Genomic DNA, 13,567 nt, shown 5'->3' with positions numbered 1-13,567 from the left:
GGCTGGATTAGCCTTCTTCTTCAAGTCTCCTTTCAAAATTCCCCAGTATTTCTCAATGGGGCGGACTTCTGGAGTGCAGGGCGGGTTGACCTTCCTATTTATATATTTGACATTGTTGTTGGCAAACCATTCCAGGGTGGCTTTCGCGTAATGACATAATGCCAAATCAGGCCAAAATAGAGGAGGGATGTCGTGGCTTTGATACAGTGGCAAAAGTCGTTTTTGGAGGCACTCTTTAATGTAGATATCCGCGTTCATCGTTCCTGTCATGAAAAATTCTTCGCTGCGACGTCCAGAAGAGCAGATTGCCATCCAAACCACATATTTCTTCGGGAACTTGTCGTACTCTTTGAACCTGTACTTGCTGGCTACACCCGTACGAGTCTTCGCCGTGTAAAACTGTTGCCCGGGCAACCTAGAAAATTCACCTTTTACGACAGTTTGGTCGTCCATCAAATGCATCCTTGAAAGCCTTTCAAAACTCGGTCACTCAGATTTCTCGACCTCGTTTTGGCACTTTGCTTATTCTTGTCCGTGCGATGGGGAGCAGCTTGAGCTTTGTACGTTATCAATCCGTTATTCTCTTTGATTCTCTGCACAAAGCTCTTGGAGATACCCAGCTTTTTGCCCACAGTCTTGAGTTCCTTGAAGCGTAATATAACCCTTCGCACCGTGGATGGACACCTTCCGGTGATCCTTTCGATTTCACAATAGCTCGCGTTTGGATTCTTTAGGTGCGTGTCCACGATCAATTTTCGCCAGGTTCTCCATTTTTATCACTTTTCTCAGCCAGAACACAACCTTTTTCAATATATTTTTCAGAAATGAAAAGCTGACGAAATTCTCTTGAAACGTCAAAAAAATCAAGACAAAACTCAATTCCTATTGTGACTAACTGTCGAAAACTTGGAATTTAAATTCGGGACACGCTTTAGCATTGAAAACTAAAGACAAGTTTATCATCCGGCTCGATTGACTTACTGCGTTAGTATTGCATCCTAATTTAAATGATAGAAAATATCACTTTTACTTATCACACTTGTTAGAACTTCTCCACTAAATGTTTCGACATAGATTGAATCGATGAATTGACAATTACCGGAAGTAGAATAATACGACATCTATTGTGAAACATTCAAACAGCAAATGACAATTATAGCAAGTCTCTATGCCACATTTTACAAGTAATTGTTTATGATTACCGATTTAATGCAATCTGAGATTTTGTTATTTTTCTCACTCATAGTTTGTGCCAGTCTATATTTAAAGACAAACTTTTTAAACATGGTACTTTATATTTAGATTTTGACCTAACCCCAGATTCTTTACTTTACAATAATCTCTGTGAAAACTTTGGTAAAGTTTGAAGAAAAAAAGTAATTTGTAACGCGAGATTGAGTTGAAGGGTTGAACTACATGGATGGATAAAGTATTGGATTATAAGACGAAAAAGAAAAATGCGCAACCAAGAGGAAATTAGAAGCTTTCATCTTGCTTACTTGTTCAGTTCCTTGAATCATTATATCAACCACAAGGTGGCAGCGATGTCGACAAACTTTTCCTATAAAATCTCTGTCAAAATGACGCTTTAATGGTTGGGAATGGCGTAGGGTGGGATTTGGTATCCTAGCTCTGAGTAATGGTTTGAGGCCAATGGGGGTAACTGTGTATGTTCTTTCGAGACTTTTATTCCGTAATTATGTTTTGGGGTGGAGAGAGTATGCTCATTTTGCGAATTTTCATCAAGGCTCAATAATAATAAGGGATGGAGGGAACCCTGCTATATGAATTTTATCATGGAAGGTTTGTGGAATACTATTTAAATCGGTCTACAAAATCTTCGTCATGGAAACTTGTGTGGCTATCGTCCGACTAAAAAGGCTTAAATTTCATATGTAAATTCCAATGAAATATGACTAAATATTACATTTTTTGTCCGTAGTTCTCTGGAGAAGAGAGATATGGTAAAATTGTTGGTCTATAGAGATTTTCATCAATTTTTTTTGGGCATGATATTAATCTTATATGTGGAAAGTTATGTGAAACTTTGGTAAAATTCTATGTTTTAAGCAATGGTGTATGTATATATGATTGAATTTCCCTTCTTTCTATAGCAAATATTTATATAATTATTTAATATGATATAAAATACATAATATATGATAGTAAAACGCAAAGCAAATCGCTTTGTAAATATATTTGCTCAACAATAAAACACAAGTTGAATTTTTCAGTTGTCAATTGGCACAACACTTATACCATTTATAATTGTGTAAAAAATATTTTTAGCTTATTTTTTTTCTCAAATTCAATCAATTTAAAAGAAATATTATGCTTTTTCTTTAAACACTTTCAATCAAATTTAACATTTTGTCAACACATTTATTTTTTTCTCACAATATACACAAAAAACAACAGTGAAATTACTCATGAAATTAATGTTTTTTGCTAAAGATCTCTTATCGCTAATTTGTTTTTTTTTGTCAAATCAGCGAAAATGGGAAAAAAACATTAATTTTAGCATTATGTCTTCCAATTTAACCATTATTTGTTGTTATTTTTTAACTAAATGGAATGTTTAATATTTATAGATGGCATCATCACTAACTGTGGTCACAATAATAAAAATAATATAAATCCACAGAGATCGATGTTACTCGTTTCAATGGCAAAGAAAATGGCATTTTATTCAAGTTGTACGCAAAATTATCGATAAATTTGACGTCTTATAAAAATCCCTAATCCACTGTCCTGCTCATTTGATGTTTTGTCTTTTTTTTAGTTTAGTTGGCGTTACAAATGTTTTATGTTTGTGCGATTTTCACACATTTTGCTGAGATAGAATATTAATTGAAGCTATAAAGATGGCTGAATGATTTGCTATAACTGCCATAATATAGCATAGTGAAGTTAGTGGCAAATTATTACTGCAGTTTCAATGGATATTTATCTCAGTGAATTAATTAATTTGAGCACTAAACCATGATATTTGGTTGGGTGTGAGGAATTGGCAAAATGAATTAAATTTCATTCAGGGAAAGCATTTTTAATTTGGCATTCTTTCTAAGTGGAAATGTCTGCGAAAAGCAGAAATAGGAAAATTAGTGAAAAATCGCTTTCCTGAATGGAATGTTTTTTTTGTCTTTATTATTCATTTCCAATTATTTAAACGTCGTTACGTTGTATGTCGTGTGTACAGATAAAAAAAATGTGTGAGAAAATTAATGTTTTATGTATATGGTTTCTGTTTTTCATTTTCATTTTCTTCTCTCTGAGTTATTCTTTTTTGAAATTGGTAAGAAAACAAAATATTTTGGAAATTCTTTCATTTTGTTGAAACTATCAAATCTTTCCTATCTTCTTATTTTTTATAATTTTGCGACGTTTTTTTGAAAAACAGCTTTTTGGTCCTAATATCTCTAGTCTCTTTTTTATTTTCTTTCGATTTTTTTTTGATTTTTTTTTTAACTTTGAACTACCTTCCTAGATCCTTTCTATGGTCTTTCCTCTCCATGACAAAATTTTTTCAATTGCAGTTTGAGCCTTGAGCATTATAAAAAAAGAAATTGGAAAGATTGGAAATAGAGGAATAATGTGTATTTCCTTTGCTAATATATCCATAATAAAAGAGTAATGAATATTGTTGGGAATGGGCAGAAGCGATATGACCAGGCGGCAGGTGCTGTAGAATCCTCGAACAGTTTTTCAATTACCTGAAAACTGGGAACTCCGGGGAGAAGCAGCTAGAATCAGTGATTTGCCCAGCTTTGATTTACAAAGTTGCAAATATTGTTAAAATCACGATTTTATTGAGGTGCTTCTCTCGAAATTTCCCGCCAAAATGCTGGTGTGGACATTTATTCGGAGTTCAATGAAAGTCATTCGTGAGTTATTCCGTGCAAACCCAACCTGTTTTGTTTCGAATGCTGAATTTACTATACTCTTCAGAAAAAAATAAATAAATCACATATTTTTATTCCGTTTTCTCTCTCTTTTTTAAACCCATTATTTTTGTTAATTGTAAAACATTGCCAACAAAAAAATACCAATGATACACAAAGACAATACTTTTTTGCAATTTTCTTATTTTATCTCATTTTTTTTTTTTCAAATTCTTCTGTCTCCTATTTCACTTGACAATAAATTTAAAAAGTAAAGTGAGAAATCTTTCCTTTTTTTTGCAATCGCCCTTTTTTATAAACCATTGCCATGTCATAAAAGATTCCTTCAAAATTTCTTAACCAAACTCCCTAACAGATCAATTTTGAAAGTTCAATTAACTTTTCACAATATTTCTACAATTTTTTTCGCTAGTAAAAAAAACCCTTTCAAGGCATCTAGCACATGCCAAAGAAATATTTCTCAAACTTTTATTAATGCCTTTCAATGAAAGAAAATGAAAGAAATTAAGAGATACAGAAACCGATATTTGCATTGATATTGAATGTTAAATATTTTCTATGTTTACTACTTCGTCCACTTGCAAGAGTCGCTCGATTTGTGGTGTTTAGTTGACACGTAGACAATGTTATAGATGAGTAATGTTTTCTGTAAAACTTTCACCCAAATTATCCACCCCCACTGCTAGTCTAAAAGTTAGACTTTTCCACCATTTTTTCCCAAATTTTCTCTTTATTTATGGATTGGTTATTGTCACTTCTTTGGTTTTATAGAAAGAGAATGTTCACGTGTTCAATGCATAGATCTCACTGTTGTATTATTTCTTTGGCACTGTAATCAATTCTAATGAGCATCACACAATTACTTTTGCTTTGTAAATCGTCATTTGCATCGAATATTGTTGTTAATTTATATTTAGAAATTTATGTAAAAAAAAAACAATAAAAAGGAAAATTTAAAAATCAGATACGACGATTGTTGATGCAAATGACGAAGTGTTTGACATTTTAGCGAAATGATGAATGAAAACGTTTTTAACTTTTCTCTACATTAAATGCACAGTAATGTGCATCAATATCTTTCATCTTGTTACATTTTGACTAACAATTAAAATAATGAAAAACATTACTACACAGAATTCGTTTGATTTTTAAAATTTAATTCAATAAAATTCAGAAAAAAATTAAAATATCTAGGGAGAGTGGGACACTTTTAAACTACACACAGAAAAATGAAAAATTCTTAAACAGAAACACTCTGGAATTTAATTTCAAATCCCATCGAATGAATGCCAATGCCCTAATTCTAAATCCTTGATCATTTAGTTTTAGTTGCAATTTGCAAATCTGTAAACATTTTTGATTTTCCAGCTAATGCTGAACTTAAGTTCCCGATCTCTTAACTTGAAAGAGCTAGGGATTCTAGCTCATTTCTTTCGCTCAGAGCTTCTAAACTTAAACGCCTCGGGGATTCACGTCCAATTTAAGTTCCCAGGATCTTATATGTTCTTAAATTTAGCGTCAAAATTTTTCTGTGTGTAGGGTAACTTTGAATTTTTGCTTTTTTCCTATTTTTAATTAGAATTTTGAGCCTTATGTAATTTAGCTTCTCAATTGGTTTGTTGAGCTAAATTAGATCATAATAAGATCCAGTTTTATTTAAAAAGTAAAAGAATAAATGATTGATTTTAGGGGAGACTGGGGTAAAATTTGTCAAAACGAAAATTTCAATATTCACTATATTTTAAAATAAAAGAGACTGAAGCTTGAAATTTTTATTATAGATAACCTTCATGAACCTTCTTAAATTTGCAAAGTTTCAAGTGATTCGAGGAAGGATTATGGAAAATAAAAAATAATGAAATTTTGAGCCCTATTTTTGGAATATTTGGCTTACAGAAAATATCAATACTGATTAGCTCAATTTAAGCTAATTTCTCGTTAAGATTGAGAAAATTATCTTCGACAAAGTTGTTAGAGGAATAAATTTCCTATAAAAATATGTCTATTTTATATTTTTAACGTTTGCGAGAGTGAAGCGTTACAAGTTATCCGAAGACTGGCAAAATTTGCCCCAACAATTTTGAGAATCTCCACAAAATCGACTTTTAGAAAATGATTCGAAAATCACATTTCTCTCTAGATAGAGGAAAATAGTCTTCTGCAATGTTGTAGAGCAGTAAATTTCCTATAAGAATATGTTCATTATAAAACGTTTAAGTTTTCTCAGAGCTCGTGAAAGAATTAAATATGCGTCTTGACAAGTTTTGCCCCAGTCTCTCCTATTACTAAATTCCTTGAATTACCATGTTATTTAGATCTTCCAATCAAAATTTAAAGTAAATTTTGAAAATAAACCTACTTTTTACGATTTCGAATACATTGCTTAAAAATTATTTAATTTGTAATCACATAGTTGACTTTACTATGGTTGTACGTACATTGAATATATTGTTACGATTCTTGGAGAATGGTAGAACTTTTCAATAACTCGCAACCACCCTCAATTGATTTGTGACCGAATAACGAGGCAAACTTCTAGAGATCCATAAAAACACAGTAATACCTGTTCTAGATATTGTACTTCACGAATATTCCATTGCTTTACTATGCGGTAATCAGAAGGGCAACTTAATTACCACACTGTAAAAAATGAGTTGAAATTTCTTAATTGAATTCCCCTACACAATAAAAGTTTTTTTTTTTAAAAATATGTAGTATAGATGTTTTTAAATTCCCAAGAATATTGACAAAGTGTGAATGAATCGTATAACACACAAAGAAATTTGTCAAAGTTTGTAAATTGTCACAAACATTGTTCGTAGCATGATCATTTGACGAACATTTTTGTTATTTTACAAACGTTTCTTTTTAAATTTTCGTATATGCAAATAGAGGTATATTCATAATATTTTGCTATTTGTTCATAGTTTTGTAAAAATGCACAGATAAATGGCAAAATATTATGAAAAATTTGCATTTTTTCGAATATTTACGAAGAAACTTTTGTAAAAGAACAAAATTGTTTGTCAAGTGATAATGTTACGAGGAATGCTTGTGAAAAAATTATTAACTTTAATGAACTTGTTAGTGGTTTATACAATTCATGAACAATGTAATTTACAAATCTTTACAAAACATTAAAAAAAATTCTATGTAAGTTAAATTTTAAACTATAATTGTTGCAAAATTGACCTCTGAGTTGAAAGTTTCCCAATAAACGTGCAAAATTTGTAAAGATTCAACTCTCAGTTGAATATAATGAACAAGTGAGATTGCAGAGTTCATTTTTCAACTTTCTGTTTGAATATTATGCACGATTATTGTGGTAATATTCCAGCAGAAAGTTGAAGCATAAACTTTCTGCAATCTCACTAGGTCACTCTTCAATTAGAAGTCGAATCTTGCAAATTCTGCTTTCTATCGGTTCATTTTAAAATAAAAGTGGAATTTTTGAACACTTCGTCGGCTGAATCAATAACTGTGTTAACTGCATTTATTTAACTCACTGAAGAATAATCATTTAAAATTTCAATTAAAAAGATCTATAGTTGAATTGAAGTTTTGGATATTTTAATATCTTTTTAGTGTAGGGGAAAGTTGGGGCACCTTTGAAAGTGAAGCACCTTTGAAATTGGGATTTTTCACCTATTTTTAAATAAAATTGAGCTTTATTGTGATATAATTTAGCTGCACAAACATATTGAGAAGCTAAATTACATTATGATATGGCTCAGTTCCATTTAAATGTAGGAGAAAAATCCCAATTTCAAAGGTGCCCCACTTGCCCCTATCTTTGAATTTGTGTACCATTGAAATTGGGCTTTTTTCTCATATTTTAGAAAGAATTGAGCCTTATTATATTGTAATTTAGCTTCACAATTGATTTGTCGAGCTAAATTATAACATAGTAAAGCCCAGTTCCATTTAAAAATAGGAGAACAATCTCTATTTTAAACGTACCCCAATCAATTCAAAAGTATCCGGACACCACGCATCTCCCTACAGTCTTTGAATTCCTGGTCAACAGAGGGATCTTTTAAGGGGTTACATAGTTCAAAAAGGACTGACAAACACGACATTTTCGCTAATGTTTTCTTAAACATTATAAATTTTTATTTTTATTTAAGTTTTTAAGCATATAAAAAGTAAAATATTTAAACTATATTTTTCAAAATTTTCATAAAAAAATCTTAGTTCTTTTTAAAAAAAAATCGTCTGCTAAAATTAAGTCTTACAAATTGAATAATTAAAATAGTTAAACTGTTGCACCTTTATATGCTTAAGAGCTCGAATTAAATGTTTTCTTTATTGTTTTGAAAAAAGATGTTAAAGAAATGTGCGGTGTTTCTGCGTGACCCACGTAACCCCTTAATACCCAGGCAGAAGTTCATTCAGAATTCTTCTTCTATGGGGCTATGAATAGTTCCAAGACTCTTAACAAACATTCTAGAAAAGAAGTAAACCTCAGACCCCTCATACAGTTTCCTAACCGACAACCTTTCTGATGGAGACTAGTCGAATAATATTGTTCAGAATGATATGTGTTTTTTACATGAATTATATACTTAGAATGAAAAATATTGATGCAACGGAAACGCCATTCCTCGTAGCTCCAAAATTGTAACAATATAAAATTTGATTAGAGAGACAAACCTTTTTCGAATTTTTCTATCCTTGACTGAGAAAAATCCGAAAAAGTTAAAATAAAATTCCGAAAATGATAATTTTACCATATGGTTTTGATCTTTAATCGGTGTAAATATGATCCTTCTCAGAGATATTAGGGGTTAAAGTTAGCGGTTTTTCCAAATTAACATGAAAGAATGTTGATATATTTTTACACCTGGAAAGTGTTATGCCCAGCGCACAATAACTTTTGTTTGTAAACATGTTTTCAAAATTTTCTATAAGTGTGAGCGAGATAACTAGATCTAGATATCACTCACTCTCATTGAAATGTCAAAAACATGTTTACTAAACAAAAGTTATTGTGCGTTGGGCATTATTGTTATGACGAAAAAAGCTAATCATCTTTTTCCAGTGTTTGTATACACTGAGAAAAAAAGAGGCTGCGGTTAACTTTTTTCGTCATAACTTTAACACTTTTTGGGTATAAAAATATATTAACATTTTATAATGTTAATTTTACACCTTTTAAGGGGAAAATCAACATGAAAGAAGTGTAACTTTGACCCATAATGCATCTAAAAAAGGTAATACACCGTTCTCAGATCAATACTGCAGGGTAAAATTAACATTTCCGGAATGTTATTTTGACTTTTCCGGATTTCTCTCAAGTGTAGATATTTTGGAGAAAAGTTGAAATTTTTCAATTTAAACAGAACCATTAAACTTTTAAGCACCGAAAGAGTTTAGAATAGATCCAATTCTTAAAAAAAAAGTTCTATAACTGTAGTAATGATTAAAACTAGGTTTTATTTTATTGGTTTTATTGCAATAACTAAACATTTATAGTGAAAATGAAAAATTATTTTTGTTGAAAATACTATCCACAATCTTCTGTGTAAGTAATTTAGAAAAAAAATGTATGACCTAGACACACTTATGACTTAAGCCGAGAGACGCCTTATCGTAATTGTAATTAAAATAATTATTTGACTAAATTTCCATCAGTTTTCCACTAACTAAGCCGTTTCTCGGTTTAAGTCGAAAGACTAATTAGATAGAAAATGATGGAAATGTATTCTGATTATTTTGATTATAATTACATTAGGCCGTCTCTGGGCTTAAGTCTTAAGTATATCTAAGGCATTAATATGCGAAGACCATAATATGGGACTCATACGTTTTTCTTAAGTGAGTGAACGATATCTACACCTCATTCTGACTAAAATGTTAGACACATGTTTTCAATCAAAAATATTTGTGTGCTGCCAATTAGAAATCTCTTGGGATATCCCTTCCTTTGGTTCATCCTCTGATTTGTGATTTTTTTGTTTTTATATTGAAAATGTTGGGACATTAAAATGCTTGCGCTTCAAATGCTTGTGCTTCATGTGAAATCCATCTAAGACCATTATTCTATAGCATGCTTCTAATATCGTTTTTATTACATAATTAACATATTTCCATATTGTAATTTTGCACAACATTTACATCTTTACCATATACCAAAAAAAACAAAATTTATAAACTATTATTTTCAGCACGAAGTTTTAGTGCGGAAAATGTGGTTTATAAATAATCATCATTATGTAGATTGTGTAAAAGTGAGAAAATGCAGAGTAAAACAATTCAACACGAAAATTGTAGATGAATAAAGTATAACACAGAAAGCCCGATTAAATGTCTTCTTTTGTTACGTTTTAAGCTTTTCCATTTGATTCCACGTCACAACGATGAAAATTTCATAAAATAAAATATCAGTCAAAATTACACATAAAAGCAACCCGTAGATGCATAGAAAACACACACTAAACAACACTTAACACTCTTCACAAAAAAATAAGAACTAAATTTACTCTATACACAAAAGATTACAAAAAATCTTCCTATATTAGATTATTTCTGTACTAATTTTCTTTTATCTTTGTTAAAAAAAATAAAGAATTCTCTTGTTCTCTATCCCTCTATCTCTATCATAAATTGTCATGCTAAATGTCAATGTGTAGATATTTTAATGTATTCTATTTATGTTTCTCTTTTTTGGTCAATCATGTCACATATTCTTTGAGACAAAATTGACGATGCTTTGATTGGTTGCAAAATTGTAATCTTTGTAATTTATTTATTATTTTTTCTTGTATACAATTGTTATTCCAAAAGTTACCTGTAAATTATGTGTACGCCTACAAAAAACAAATATCAAATGCAAAATTTCAAATTAAAATATTACAAAAAGAAAAGGAAAATTAAAATATTCACAAATTTGACATCACATTTCTTCGAAAGTTTTCTTATGAACACCATTTTACTGTTCTTAAACACTTTCTTTTAAGTATCTGTCTTCAAGTCTATTTTCTTTTGTTTTGAATTCTAAGTTTTTTCTTTAACTTCAATTCTTATTCTTTTTATTTTCATAAATATTGAACATTATAAAATATTCTGTGATCGTCCATTGTCACATTAAGAACAATTAAGTAAGCACTAAAAAATATAAACTGATTTTTTGTGAAAGTTAATATCTCTTTCATGTTGTAATAATATTAAATGTTTTGTTCTTTCTGTTGTAACACGTGTCGCTGCAGCAAATTCTAAACCTTTTGACAAAGAAAAAGGCTGCCAATTTTGCCTCAACAAGCATATTTAATTTTTTATTTTGGAAAAAGAAGTACATATATGTCGACTGCAGACCCGACGCTATCATTCTTGACGGTTGACAACTTTTCACATCTCTCGCACTTTCTGTGTGTCTTTTAATTCGAACGTATTGTCTATGCCAAATAGTATACTAAAGCATTTCCAAATGTTAATTATGATGAAAAGTAATGCTGAGTCCACTTTTGAGCTTTCAGTCGCTCTTCCAATCACTTCACAAAGGGCCTAATTGAGAGTGATAACTGATTTGCTAAGAAATTGTGCCTGTTTTTGGATAAAAACAATTATCCCAAATACGTAAATTTTGCTTAAGATAAAACTGAATTTTGAGAGGCTTTTCAAACTAATCCAACTTCAAGCATTTTCGATAAATATTTATCCAAGGTATCGAAAAAAATCGTTTATGTGTAAAAGATACGAGGTTCACATTGATAAATAAAAAGTTACTTAATATTTATCCGAGATCTAATGTAACTGCTAGAGAAAAATGCAGATAAAAGACAAAATAAAATTGTTTTAGATGCTCGTCTAGATAATGTAGCTTTGATATGCATGGATAAAACGAAAAGAAATATTAGTTTTATAAATATTTCATATTTTGGTTTTTAAAAATCATTCTAATATTCAAGGATAAAAACACAAAGGACGAAAAAAAGGGTTTCAAAGCATCCTTGGCTTTGCGAAATACTGGAACTCGTGACTTAGACAAAAGGACTTTTACATCATTTACCGTTTACCGGTTCAGAACCAAACCGATTTATAAACCTCTAAAAAGATACTTCAAAATAGTTTTAAAAGTAGGGGGAAGTGGGGCACCTGTGAAAGTGGGGCACCTTTGAAATTGGGATTTTTCACCTATTTTTAAATAAAATTGAGCCTTATCGTGATATAATTTAGCTGCACAAACAAATTTAGAAGCTAAATTATATTTTGATATAGCTCAGTTCCACTTAATCATAGAAGAAAAATCTCAATTTCAAAGGTGCCCCACTTCCCCCTATTAGAATTGATTTTCGGATAAAACATAGTTATCTGCTCATAATTGGTTTATTCTCGGTTCAGAACCGATTGGAACCGGTTCGATCTTATCATTAATTCCAAGACCTTCTGAAAGAGACTAAAATTATAAACCCTTTCGGTTGAAAAACACATTCTCAATACACGAAATGATATGTAATGTCGATCAAAATATAACTTAGACCTAAAATCTGGATAACGTGAATAAAGAGATAATAAGAAGATTTTCAAGTTAAAGAAGAAATTTCATCGTTAGGTTTTAAATAAATACTTACTATGCATAGATAGCAGATCTTAAAATATGTTTTTTGTTACATCAGGGTATTCAATTTTATTTTTTGCAAAGTTAAACAAAAGGTTACAAAAATTTATTGAAATTCAAAAAGAAAATTGTTTTTTGCTCCTAACGCTTCTAAAAGCCTTTTTATACTTCACTGGTATTGGAAATTCAACATATACCTCAACATATGGAAAAATTTAACTTAGGATTGGATTATTAAGGGCAAATGACCTATTACATTTTGAAAAAATCAATAAAATCGGTTGCTGTTTAAGGTTTTGAGACTCGCGGGAACTGGGGTAAACCTCTAGTCTGAAGACGATCTTACGGTTTACGAAAAGGTTTTATCGTTTTCATTTCAAAATTTATTCATTATCCATGGATAAGCGGATATGAAATACCATTACAAAGTTAAATAAAGTTTGTTGTTCATTGTAAAATTACGAAATTTGAAATATCCTTATGGACAATGATAACACTGATATAACGATAAGGATAACTTTATCGCGGTTTAATGATAATCAACAGGATAACAAAGATAAAGCGAAATAAATATAACAGGTTTTGACAGTTTCATGAACAACCAAATAAAATACGACTAGTGGCGTATTGTAGGTGACTTTTTCCCTTTAAGGACGAATGGGACACCGGTGTCCCAAAAACAAAAACAATTTTTTGGCTATAGTCCGAAAAATTAGTTCTTTTTTTATTTTTGGGACACCGGTGTCCCATTCGTTCGTAAACGGTTAATAATTTAGATAAAAATAATTATATATTAATGATACAAAAGTTTTAAAGGCACTCGTCGCTTTATTCATCATAGGCTTTTGAATAAACTTTAAACAATTATCTTAATTTTAAGATTTCTATTCTTAATTAAGGATAACTTGTACATTGTCTTGTACAATCCTCTCTAAGTTTCATTTGAACCAAAATTCTTATAATCTACTTAACCCTTTAAAGACGAGAAGGTCAAAAACTGAGGATCTGAAAAAATCACTTTTTCCGACTTTTTAGATAAAAACATAGCCCTGGAGAAGGTCATAGGAAAAATTCTATTTTTGGGTCACCGGTGACCCAATCGTCCTTA

At 30.5% G+C, this 13,567-nt stretch overlaps 1 protein-coding gene across 6 annotated transcripts in view; it reads left to right on the top strand.

Moving 5' to 3' along the window:
* The window catches only part of LOC129804718 (potassium voltage-gated channel protein Shab), a 137,753-nt gene that overhangs the window by 77,698 nt on the left and 46,488 nt on the right, over positions 1–13,567 (top strand). The window lies entirely within an intron of this gene.

This window comes from Phlebotomus papatasi, chromosome 2, assembly GCF_024763615.1.
Source record: "Phlebotomus papatasi isolate M1 chromosome 2, Ppap_2.1, whole genome shotgun sequence".
NCBI classification, from domain to species: Eukaryota; Metazoa; Arthropoda; class Insecta; order Diptera; family Psychodidae; genus Phlebotomus; species Phlebotomus papatasi.
This window is presented reverse-complemented; position numbering and strand designations above follow the sequence as displayed.